Raw genomic sequence first — 11,671 nt, forward strand, 5'->3', positions numbered from 1 at the left:
TGCAATTATCCCATTCTTTCTGTGGCTCACTGTAAACAGACAGCAAACGACACAAGACAGTGAACTCTAGCAAGAGTCATCTCCGTCCCAGGACTTCCTCTTTGGCAACAGGCTATCCCATCTGAATCACTACCCAGCTCTTGCTTCATCCTTAGACTCCGATGGTCTGATAACATTTATTTAGGACTATAAGCAATTAAAACCAAGATGACACATTAAAACAATCTCAATTTAGAGCCCATCTTAAAATGATTATTTGGAGCTGATTGGGAAATGGAATTTCTGCTCTGCAGGAAATTCAAACATTTCGAAATTCCCTTTCATCACAGATTGGAATGCAACCTGAATTTGGCTTAAACCCCATCTTAGTTGGGCCTTCAGCACCTGGGACTTGGGAACTGCTTAATGTTTAGCATCGCTTAATCCTAGAGAAAAGTACAGATGCCTCCACAAGAGGCGACAGAGCAGCCTACGCTAAAATGCGCTCAGAAGTACCGTCTCATCGGTTAGACTCAGAGATGGGTAGAGAACTCCCTTTTTACCCAAAATCTCCAGATGGACACAGCTGTGCCCAGACCATATCAAACACACTGGGACTGCACAGGACAAATCCAAAGGTGCAGGAGGGCAGGGAAGGAGGACTTTTGCCCAGCAGAGATAGCACTTGCCAGTAAAGCAGGAGATGCGAGTCTGAGGCCTTTCTGAACTGGAAGGAGAGGAAATCCATATCTCCCCTTTTTCAAGGAAGGAATCCACCCACCCATTTATATGGTAGGTCACGACAGACCTCATCTTTTCCTGTTGCCTGTGCTGAAAGGGGAGCAGCACAGCCAGTGAGCCAGGGTTCCCCCCAACAGAAGGGAGCCACAGTTTACATTCTCGCCCCTTAGACATTACGCACAGAATGAATCAGCGGTCCCTGAATCCCCTTCTGCAGTGATGAGTTCATCTGGCAGAATCCAAACATAGGGGGAAAACCAGCATAACAACAACAAAATGAAACATGGCCGTATTGCCCTAAAGTCCCTCATCCTATTGTAATGGAATAAAAGATTTTGGTGGAAACAATGTGCTTGTAAGTTTTATTGAACTGACATTTATGGCCAAAACTCTGCTCCAGGAGGTATTTGACCAGATTCACTACCACTTTTGGTAACTAACCACTACTTACTTTCTGTATATACAGCAAAGCAGAGACATCATTAGGGCCGATGGTTATTTGCGACCAAAATTCCCAGTGTTCCACTGAGTGAAATACATATATACACATACGTGTTCATCTGAGCGAAATGATGTGCTGCTTTCCAAGCAGGGTTCTGGAAATATCCCAAAGCTGTACTGTGAGGTGTGGGATTTTGAGGAAGAGAACAGGAGAGCTGGGTCAGGCTTTCTTAGCAGCACAAGCAAGGTTGAGCTGCTGTCTCAGGGATGAAGGAACATGGTCTGACAAGGACCAGCTACTCCTCCTGTCAAGAGGGAGGACAGCTACGGAGGAGAACAGTTACACATGCTGCTGCTGGTGGACAGGAGGGGTCAGGAAGACTCCTTGCCATCTCAGCCACCCCTGGCACCAGCAAGGAGGTCATCAGAGCCACAAGCTCTTTGCTAAACCCCAAACATCTGCTGGCCTAGGCAAATCCTTGCTCTTCCCATGCCTGCAGCTGTCCTTGGAAGGAGTCAGTGCTCTCCAGTTCTGTCCATGACTTTGCTACAGGTATTGGGTGGCTTTTTTCCAGAAGGTGACACACATGTCCCTATGCCAATCTGAACACCAGCACGTGACATCAGGTTGTGCCACTGCACATAGACAAAGTGCAGCAATGCTCACAGCTCCCTGTTAACAAGGGACTTCTGCACTTTTCATCTTCTGAGCAGGAGGACCGCAGTCTGATCCATAGCCATGCCTCTGTCCTACAGCTGAAAATGCCACAAAAAGCAAGATTTACCTTATTTCTTCTTAAAAAGAACTACCTGTACACCTTTCTCTGAATTCAGTGGTGAAGCAACCCAGGCAGATAGGCTGGATGGAAGCTGTGGCAGACCATGGTCCCATCCCAGTGGGTGTAATCAAAGGTCCAAAATCCTGCTTTGCTGCACTAGTCCTCTGCTGCTAGGAGAGATCATCCTGGCTGGAGCCTATTCTTGTCAGCACCAAACTCCCTTCACCTCCTCTGACAACTGCCCCAAGGAAGTTTGCCACAGCTGAGCAGGTGGGGAAAGAGGGAACAAGGGTTTTTTTTTATAGGATGAAAATGTGTTTCTGAATATGAAGGGCTCCCAAGAAAGAAAATCAGAACATGGGCTCCAGTTCAGCAAAGCTATTAAGTATATGCTTAAGGCAAAACTTCTCTTAATTCCTTTGACTCCAATGGGATTTAAGCAAGGACCTCAGACTTAACTGAATTCAGGTCTGAATTCCTCTGACAGTGTTCCTCATGGAGTCTAGTGAAAGAAAGTGGTTATAGTGCATGCCTCGAGAAGCAGAGGGGTGATGAACTGTGATGCACATTCGGTCTAATGTAAAGCTTTAAAAATCACTTGGCAGAAACTGAGTAATAAATTAAGTTGCTCAACTGAGCATGCTTTGCAATCAAAGCCATTGTCTTTGGAGGGCTCGAGCCTTATAACTTCCCAACTGGCCTCAGCTCTGCTGTATCCGACCAGAAGAAACTTTACACTTGATAAGTCCTCTAATATGCCAGGGAGAATTCCTCCCTCCCCTCCCGCTCTCCTCCTACCTCTTTAATGAGCATCACCATTAGCTTTAAAGTACAAAGGGAGTTCAGTTTGTAAGCCTTTGTGTTCTTTGCATGTTAGGATAGCTAAGGAGCAGTTCAAAAAGCAATCTGCCTAGAAACCACAGTTTATGAGTCCCAGAAGTTTCATTTGCTCAGGTCAGACTGAAAGCTTGGCTGAAGATACAGTAGAAATTTTTCTCTGTCAGGCAACAGAAAGCAGTACAAAGAACCCAGCTGTTAGGTCTCATAGCCCAGGCCTCTAATTAAAACAGTGGAAAATTAGATAACTTCACAAATTCATCACTGCCACCACTGGCTGTCAAAAAAAGCTTGGGGGTTACCACCCACCTTTTGTTTATGTTGCTAACTAGTGTCTTCAGAGTGTGTGTGTGTGTGTGTGTGTGTGTGTGTGTGTGTGTGTGTGTGCACATGCAAGAGGGTTTTTTCCTCCCTTCCCCCCATCCCTCACTTCTACCCACCCTGCACTTTCAGCCACTCTTTGCACCTCATTCGAGAAAACTTTTGATGAGGCTGGAAAGCAAATTGTACACAAGGTTTGCACACATGCAGCCCGAGTCAGAGTTTCAAAAGGGTTCTGTTCCTATAAGGGAAAATGAAAAAGGCCCAATTTTATTGTTCTCGGAGGAGGAGGAAGAGGCATTATTTTTCCCAGCGATACAAGATACGGCTGGTGCATTGCTTCTGAATGTCTGGCCTGAGGTCAACAAATGTCACTTGTAGCTTGTGATCAACTCCTCATTAAAAAAGAAAAAAAGAAAAAACAAAAAAACAAAAAACCCCAGCAAACAATACCTCTGTCCCTTAAAATAAAGGAGGAAAGACCTTGCAGCGCAAACACTTCCACAACAGCCAAAAAAGAAAGCTTCCATTCTTTCAGAAGTTAAATTAATATTTTTAATTAAAACACAAGAGTTCAATAGCTCTCAGGACTAAGTCTGATTAAAAAAAACCCAAGTCATATTTTAACCCTTGTTTTTGCTCTAGAGAAAATGTTTTTTCAGAGAACAGGGGAGAAAATCTCACACCTGAGCAGCCACAAGAAGCACGAGACAGTTTCTTTTCAGAAGGGCCCCTCGCGGCAGGTTCTGCACAAGGGACAGCGGGATCCCAACAGGACTGCACGGCACCACGCCGATGTCCAGCGCGTGGACACCTTGTGAACGCCTAAGTGAGAAACAAGCTTAGAGCTGGGATCAGGAGCTGGTCTGGTCTCAGATTAGCTTTCATTCAGGACCGAAGGGGAGAGGAACGGCAGGGCAGATCCTCCCATTCATAATGAGAAATCCAAATGAGACTGCCAGTGCTGCGATTTGATATTTTCTCAATTACAAACACTGTCATGATGCCTGGAGAGCTGAATTTGCAAGCAGAGCCCCAGCAGCCAAGGTCTGTGAGAACAACAGGCTGCTAAGGGTCCTGTCCCACACCTCCACTCTGAGGGCACCCCACAGCCCTTATACTTCTCCCCTTTCATTGCCCTGCTCCCCTATGGCACATGCAGCTTGGAGGGGTGAAAAATAAGTGGTGTTTTGGCAAAAATATAGGACTGCCAGCATACATATGAGAATAGAGCTGATAAAGACAATCTTCAAGATGAAGAAAAAGATGGGGAGCGTAGCTACTTCAAGACACAAAGCACAGTCCCCCACTCTGAAGTTATCACACGAGTCCGTTCACTAAGCAGGAATACGTACAAGCTCTTCATGTGGCCCAATAATGAAGCAAAACACATTTGCTCAAACCACTGCAAAGGCTACATATAAAGCACCCATGGTTGCTTCAGCTGAAGGCATTTTATCTGCTAACCAAGGCAGGCTAACAGCATTCCCACAGCCGGTTCCCAGTGGCTCAGCCGAAGGGAAGCGTCCCTATCCACAGCTTGTCCATGCACGATGCTCACTTTTTGGGCACCGAGCACGCACCCATCTCCCAACAGACAGAGCTAAGGGCAAAAAAGGGGCCCAAGAGCAAACCTCGCTGAAGTCACTACCACTGCGTTGAGACCCATGGCTTACAGCGAGCAGAACAGCCTGCGGTCAAACAGCAGGATTTTGCAACAATTTGTGCCTTTGGATTTCTATAATTGGCAAGATTTTTCTAAAAACAAAAACCACCACCACCAACCCCTCCCCATTTCTCATCAACAAAAGGTAAAGACATTGAGAAGGACGGCATTCTCTTGTCACATGTTACCTTCTAAATCTTGAGTCTTCCTTTGTACTCTGACAGTAATTTCACATATAGACATGGCTGCCAAGCGAGGTTTGTTTGATGTTCTTTCCTGCCTTTGTAATGGAGTTTCCTTTTAAGAAGGAGGAGGCGGAGGGAGAGGGGATGACAGGGGCTTATAAATATGGAAAAGACACTTTTTGGCATAAAATTTGCGTCGCATTTAAAATATCTCTATGACTCTTCTTTCCCCCCCTCCTTAAACTGGCCACCTTTGGGATTGCCCACTTGGAAAAATATAACTTTAAAAAAAGAAGCACAGAAGGGAAAATCATCATCTCTGGGAAATACTCAAAACACTGGGAAGCCAAGGCTGTTTCACCCACAGAATAGCCCTTAACTCCAGAATTTGTTGTGGATTCAGTTATGTCAGTGTTATCTCCACTCCACTGAGAGGCTAAAGGCCAGGCTTTCACTGATGAGCTTGTGGCAGATGTATTCAAACAAGCAATAACTGACTCAGTTACTCTCCGAAATGTCTAATCTTGATGAATTTATGCAGTCAGCAGGAAGAGGTAGGCCACAACATTCACGCTAGGCCTTATTAATAAGGTGTGGGGTGGCAGATGCTGTATTCTCCATAGACGACACAAAGCTAGTGATCCAGCCTGCCAGGATAGCAGGCAGTGAACCACACTTTAGAGGCACTATCTTACACCTTACAGCAGGTGAGCTCAAATATCTGAGAGGCACCTTGAAGGTTATGCAAGACTGAAAGAGAAGGAAGCTACTGTCACCAGAAGAGTTGCCACCCCGTCCTCAAAACCAACCCGCTTGCTTTTGTGTCCATTGCACTGAAATAACACGTGACCAAATGGACAGATCATACTTGGTCTGAAGGCAACGTAGGACCTAAATGGGCTACCCCAGCAAACGAGGCCAAAGTGGATAGGAGACGTGTTCAAAATACACCAGCCAAGCCCAGCGGTCCCTTATCCACTAGTGGCTGGTAACTATGTCGTTCAACTTGACTCATCCGCCTCCATCTTTGCCTGCCTTGTCTTCGTTTCCTGAAGCTTGCCTGCAGAGCTAGAGCTTCTAGAAAAGCTCTACATTTCCCTCCATTTTTTAGGAAAATTGTATGTGCATTTCATTTATCCCTTTGACTGCTTTCTTTGGATTCCTCTTGACACTACACACTGTCTGACACATGAAAACTCCCTTTGATGAATTTATGCGCCTTATAAACAAAAATTTAAAAATGTATCCAAAGGCCCCACAGCCCTGCCAATTCAAGCATATGGAAGAACAAGAAGATGTCAATGGATTTTTAGTAGGAACACTAGAATTTGAAACAAAAAGATCCATTTGTTGAGCTAATGAGGGATTGTTCCCTACGGTATATTCCCCTCAGCACTAAATGACTCAAATGATAGCCCTTCCAACACTTCTCTGGGGAAACTATTCCACAGCTTAATAGATCACACTGTCAGGAGTTTTCAGCCAGCTGTATTTCAAAGGCTATGCAATGTGCTTGAGTGTTTGATTTGGAAACCCTTTAAACAGTTTTTGACTCTCATATTTGTGATACCACAAGCATGACTTCAGCTGCTGGACCATATCATCCAAGTGTTGCGCACCTCTGTCCTGCTCATACGCTCCCACATGCATGTGATTCAGCTCACACTGGTTGCTGTGCAAAGAAAGCTGGCTGCAGAAGTGAGATCTGCTGAGCGTTTGATGCCATGTGGGCAACTGAAGACTAGAGTCCTGCATGCTTGGAAGACTTAGACTGACATATTATTAACCTAGAGAGAAGTACTCAGGGAAAAAAAAAGAAAAACAAGGTGTTTGGTGTCACCAGGTTGCCCAGAAATGTCCGATAGAAAAATTTTGTTTGCAGTTGTATTGAACAGTGGTGCAGGACTTGGCCTTGAGTTCAGGCAGTATGTAAATCCCATCTAGCTTTGTGGCAGGTGAAATCAGAATTGAATGTTTTTTAAAGCTGATTCTTCCAGTCTCCACTGCTTTTTTGCCCTGATGGCATCACTGTAAAGCAGGGCAGCTGGAGGCCCCAAGCCCATTTGGCCAGAGCATAAATAGAACCAGAGGGAGAGCTTTCTGTGCATTGGCAAAGCTGGAGGTCTTCCCCTAGAGAGACCAGTGGGGCTCTTTGGAGATAATCTCAAAGTAGTACCTTAAAGTATCTCTGTGGGAGCTTGAATCAGTGGTAGGACATGGATGTAAAACAGGTGCTGAATCAGAAAAAGGCAGAGGAGATCCTTCCTGCATCTAGAGAGCACATACTGTTCTTTTGGCAACACAGGTTTAAAGCTTCATGCACAGATACACTCTGGGATGATGCAGTCCTTGGGAACACTTCACCTTGTAGGATCATTTCAGGGAAATCGTGCACAACTCCTATCCTGAAGGTCCTTCCTAGGACAGGTTCATTCTCCAGAGAGCAGTATCAGTTCTGTTCATATGCATACACAAAGTGCAGAAGCTTGTGGATTTCTTCCTTTTTAAAATTGACCTTAATTTACCTTGTTTCTGTCCTAGAAGATTTGAACATATGATATCCCAGCTGTCTTTGAACCAGAGGTTTTGGCAAAGCTTTGAGATGTTTGGAAGTGGGCAGAAGGTAAATCATGTCTTACCCAGAAGTCCCTTTTGCCATTATCTGCCTTAAAATAATACTTGTAGTTATCTGCCAGAACCCTGCTGCGCTAGATACTGTACGAGCACACCACGTAGAAGCAGGACCTGCCTCATTCTGAAGTTTATAATCCACTTGGGCTAAAAGTTAAATGTTCTAATTTCATACCTAAAAATAAAACAGAATAGAATGTACTCTTCTCCTGTTACTACCTCCACCACCAAGAAGAGAAATAAAAAAAGAAGTTGAACCACTTAAGGATGAAACATGATAATAAACCCGAGTGAAATAAAAACCACCTAAACTGATCTAAAACTTCAAATGCATGCAAAATGCACTCATTCTTGGCAGAACTGATTTTTATGCAACTTGCACAGGGAAGTTACATAAGACATCCCTCCCCCTGTGCAGTTTACTGGGAACTAAAGATGTCACTGAAATGCCTGTGCAATTAAAGTGCAAGTGGACAGTTGAGAAATGTTTATGGGACAAACTGGTTTGAAACAAAACCTCAGAGGTATTTCTGTGCCTCCTCTGTCTCCCGAAAGACTTTGCGGTGGTTTGAAATCCCTACAGTGATTTGGCTGAAGTTTTTGTAAACCATCCAGATTTTTACAGAGGGTCACACTTCCATTGTCAAAGTCAATGGGAACAAGACGAGAACTTAAGCACCACAAATGTTTGACACATTTCAAATCTGCACAAGGGGAAATCTAAGCATTCTGACTTAAGCTGTTTCTCTGGCTAGAGATGTGGGCTGACGGTCCAACAAAAATACTGGGCATGACTTCTGGGAATTAGGGCTGTTCTTTGATACCTCATACACAGGTTTTTCTTCTTCTTGCTTAGGTAACTTTATACCATGTAGATATGAAAGTGAGAAGCTCTGATCAATTCTGCTTTGCACAAGACACATTGAGCAGCCTCCAGGAAACAGAAAGACCACAGAAGGGATTACTGGAGATGCTGACATCAGATAGCATTGCATTCCTTCCACCACATTAAGCTGCTTTACACCATGTCACAACTTGACAAGATATGATAATTTAATACAATAGGACATGATATCACATAGCATCGGACGAAAGAGGAAGAAAAAAGAAGGAAAGGAAGGCTTTGTTTGGGGAAGGATTATCTGTTTCCGACAAAGGCATTCCCTCCAGCGGTTGGGTGGGTATTCGGTTGGGGAAGGGCCTGCTAAAGAAAAAGCTAGCTTACACTATCCTCTGCGCTGTTAAATGCTACAGATCTAAAAGTCTTACAAGCTGCTAATGAACAACTTGTAATCAAGAGAATTAAACTGAGGTGCAGACTGAAATTTTAATCTGTATGTCCAATCCAAACATTGTTCTGCTTTCTTAAGGGATTAGTAATTATTATGACAAATAACATTGCTTCATCACAGTTACTTACTTTGTTACTTGCTATGAACTGCTTCCTCAGACCTCACACTGAACAAAATTGGTGCAGCAAGAACCACTTGTAACAAGAGGTTGAAGAGTTGTAGATTGGCGAGTCGGGTGCCAACACAAGAGGGAAAAAATTCACCTTACGGACTGACTGCAACAAGGCTGGCTTCATCTTATTTCATGTGCAAATTATTCCTCTACTCCTAATCCATTAAGAGTTATATCCATTTCTAGATGCATATAATCTATGGATAAAAGTTTGGCAAATGGAAGGGTCTGTAGCTTGGCAATGAAGATTTCAGTTTCCTGTGGTATCTTGATTACTACAGTCAAAGCCATTTAACTTCCTAGAGCAAATACTCATGGTCTCCTTAAAAAATTTTTTTTAGTCAACACTCTCCCAAATCCACCAACCTTTACTTACAATGCATTTCTGCAATTTACTGCGTTACTAATAGACCAGGATATCAGACTGAGGATTAACACTTTAGAAGAAAAATTTTCTTTTGAAATATATATTCTGAAAAACTACTAATAATCCTTTGGAAAGGCTATGAGAGCAATGCACTGGAACAGAGATCGCCTATGGCAAGTGAGCTCACTAAAATGTGAGCACTCACTTAAGTGCTTTGCTGAATCAAGGCCTAAATTCTTGGCTTTTTCAGCTTGGTAACACTGACAGAGGGAAGACAGGAGGATTATTTTATAAAATGTTTTTTGGTATTTTTTCAGCAGTTGTTACCAAAATCTGAGTAATAGGCCAGGCCCTGTTAAAATCTTTTCATGGGGAGATGGGACCAAACCTGATAATTGATTCTTTCTTAATATTTAGTTACACGCCTTAAAATAAGCTTATAAAGTCCATCTTTAATGGTTGTCACCAGATCTCTCACACAGATAGGGATTAAACTGGTGTAACACTTCTGGGCTCTGGATGAGATAGGTACCTGTCACCTAAAATAAGGATATGCCTAGACGTAGAGCTGCTGTGAGTCAGGATTCCCATGGAAGCATGTAACACCATCAGTATGTGCCAAGCATCTCATGATGCTCGGGGAGACTATAGCTCATGTCAGCATATATTGGTTGGATGTAAACAAGTCACTAGAATATGCCCAGCACAAAGCCACAAGTACACTGCAAATCCCCTTCAAGGGGGCTAGGTTGTCTGTTAGCTCACACTGAGCACTGCATTGACACAGCAGTCCTTTGAGCCAGATAGCTTTAAACTATCTTGGATCAGGCAAAATGGGCTCTATTCCCAAGAAGGCTCAGAAGTTTGTCAGCTGGCAATTCTGCCCGATTCAGGCCCTAGCAGTTCAAGAGAAAGAAGTACCAATGCAATAAAAAAGGTGACAAACAGAACACAAGGGTGACATTGATTGATTCAACCCTTTTGTTGCCAAAAATGAATATAAAACCCATAGGCAATAAGTTTTGTAGAAAGTTCGTGCTCTGTGGCCTTCTCATGAAAGGCTTCCAGTTGGGTAGGAAGATGCTCTAGCAACGCTGACCCAGGAACCTGCTTTGGTAACTGGCAATGCTCCTGACCTGCTATACGATCTCTGGGCTGTCACCGCCGAAGTAGGAGTCTACATCCAGTCTACTTGGGCTGTATCCACAGTACAGAGAAGGAATAAATCTACAATGCATGCTACAAGTCAGCCCTCCAACAGCTCCCCAGCCACATCCCAGCTCCATGGGGATCACCGCTAAACACACCTTGCTTGTATTTGGGTACAGCCAACTTAGACATACAAGATTGAGTGCAAATGCAACCTTATGCTTTAATCTACAAACAACTGGGACCACATTTCATGCAAGCCTCCATATCTGCTTCCAGCTAGGTAGGTGCTTCTGAAAGCATGGAGTCAGCCAATAGCCTAGGCACGGGGACCTTTAGGTGGAATTTAAGCTTTTCCGTTGTGTCTGTAGGTGCCCGTACAGATCCTAGGACAGGGGTCCAGTAGGGCTGAGGCTATTAGGGTTAGCTTTCACATGGTAAAAAATCCCTACACTCTTGTTAAGTCATTTTTAGAGCAAAGCCTAGAGTGCAGCCTAACCTGAAGCAGGAGGACTTACAGCTCAGATCATATCATGCTCAGCTGGGTGCATATGGCCATTAGTGAATGGCAGTGATGGGATCCACATCCTCCAACTGTCCCTAGATTTCAGTGCTGTCAAGTCCCAATTTCAAACTTGGGCCCGATTCTTCTAAGGAGCTTTGTCATTTGAGAGGCCATCATTATATAAAATCAGCATCTCCTCATATACACCATAGCCAGAGTCAAAGCCAGCATCTGTCTCATAAGGATGGGGAAGGGGAGAAGGGGAAAAAAAGCAATCAGTTGAATTCTTGGTATCAAGCCTAAGTGCTCTCATAGAAAGGGATTTGCTCATCACAAAAATTGAATTCACACCATTACCCTGATCTGAGAAGACAGATGACATCAGTCCCTTGGCAGGAGGTGCTTTAGAGAAGACACTAATCCATGTACTGACATGAATATTCACTGGAGCTGTTGCTCACGCTGTGTCCAAAGTTTGATCAAGGCTTGAATATGGACCTTGTCCTGGTTGACAGAAAAAATGCTTTGTGGCATCTGACAAATGAGGTGATACCCTATAGATTTAAGTGTGATTGTGATATACAACATCAGCTTAAGAGTCTAAAG

The sequence above is a fragment of the Dromaius novaehollandiae genome, chromosome 13 (genome assembly GCF_036370855.1).
Source record: "Dromaius novaehollandiae isolate bDroNov1 chromosome 13, bDroNov1.hap1, whole genome shotgun sequence".
NCBI classification, from domain to species: Eukaryota; Metazoa; Chordata; class Aves; order Casuariiformes; family Dromaiidae; genus Dromaius; species Dromaius novaehollandiae.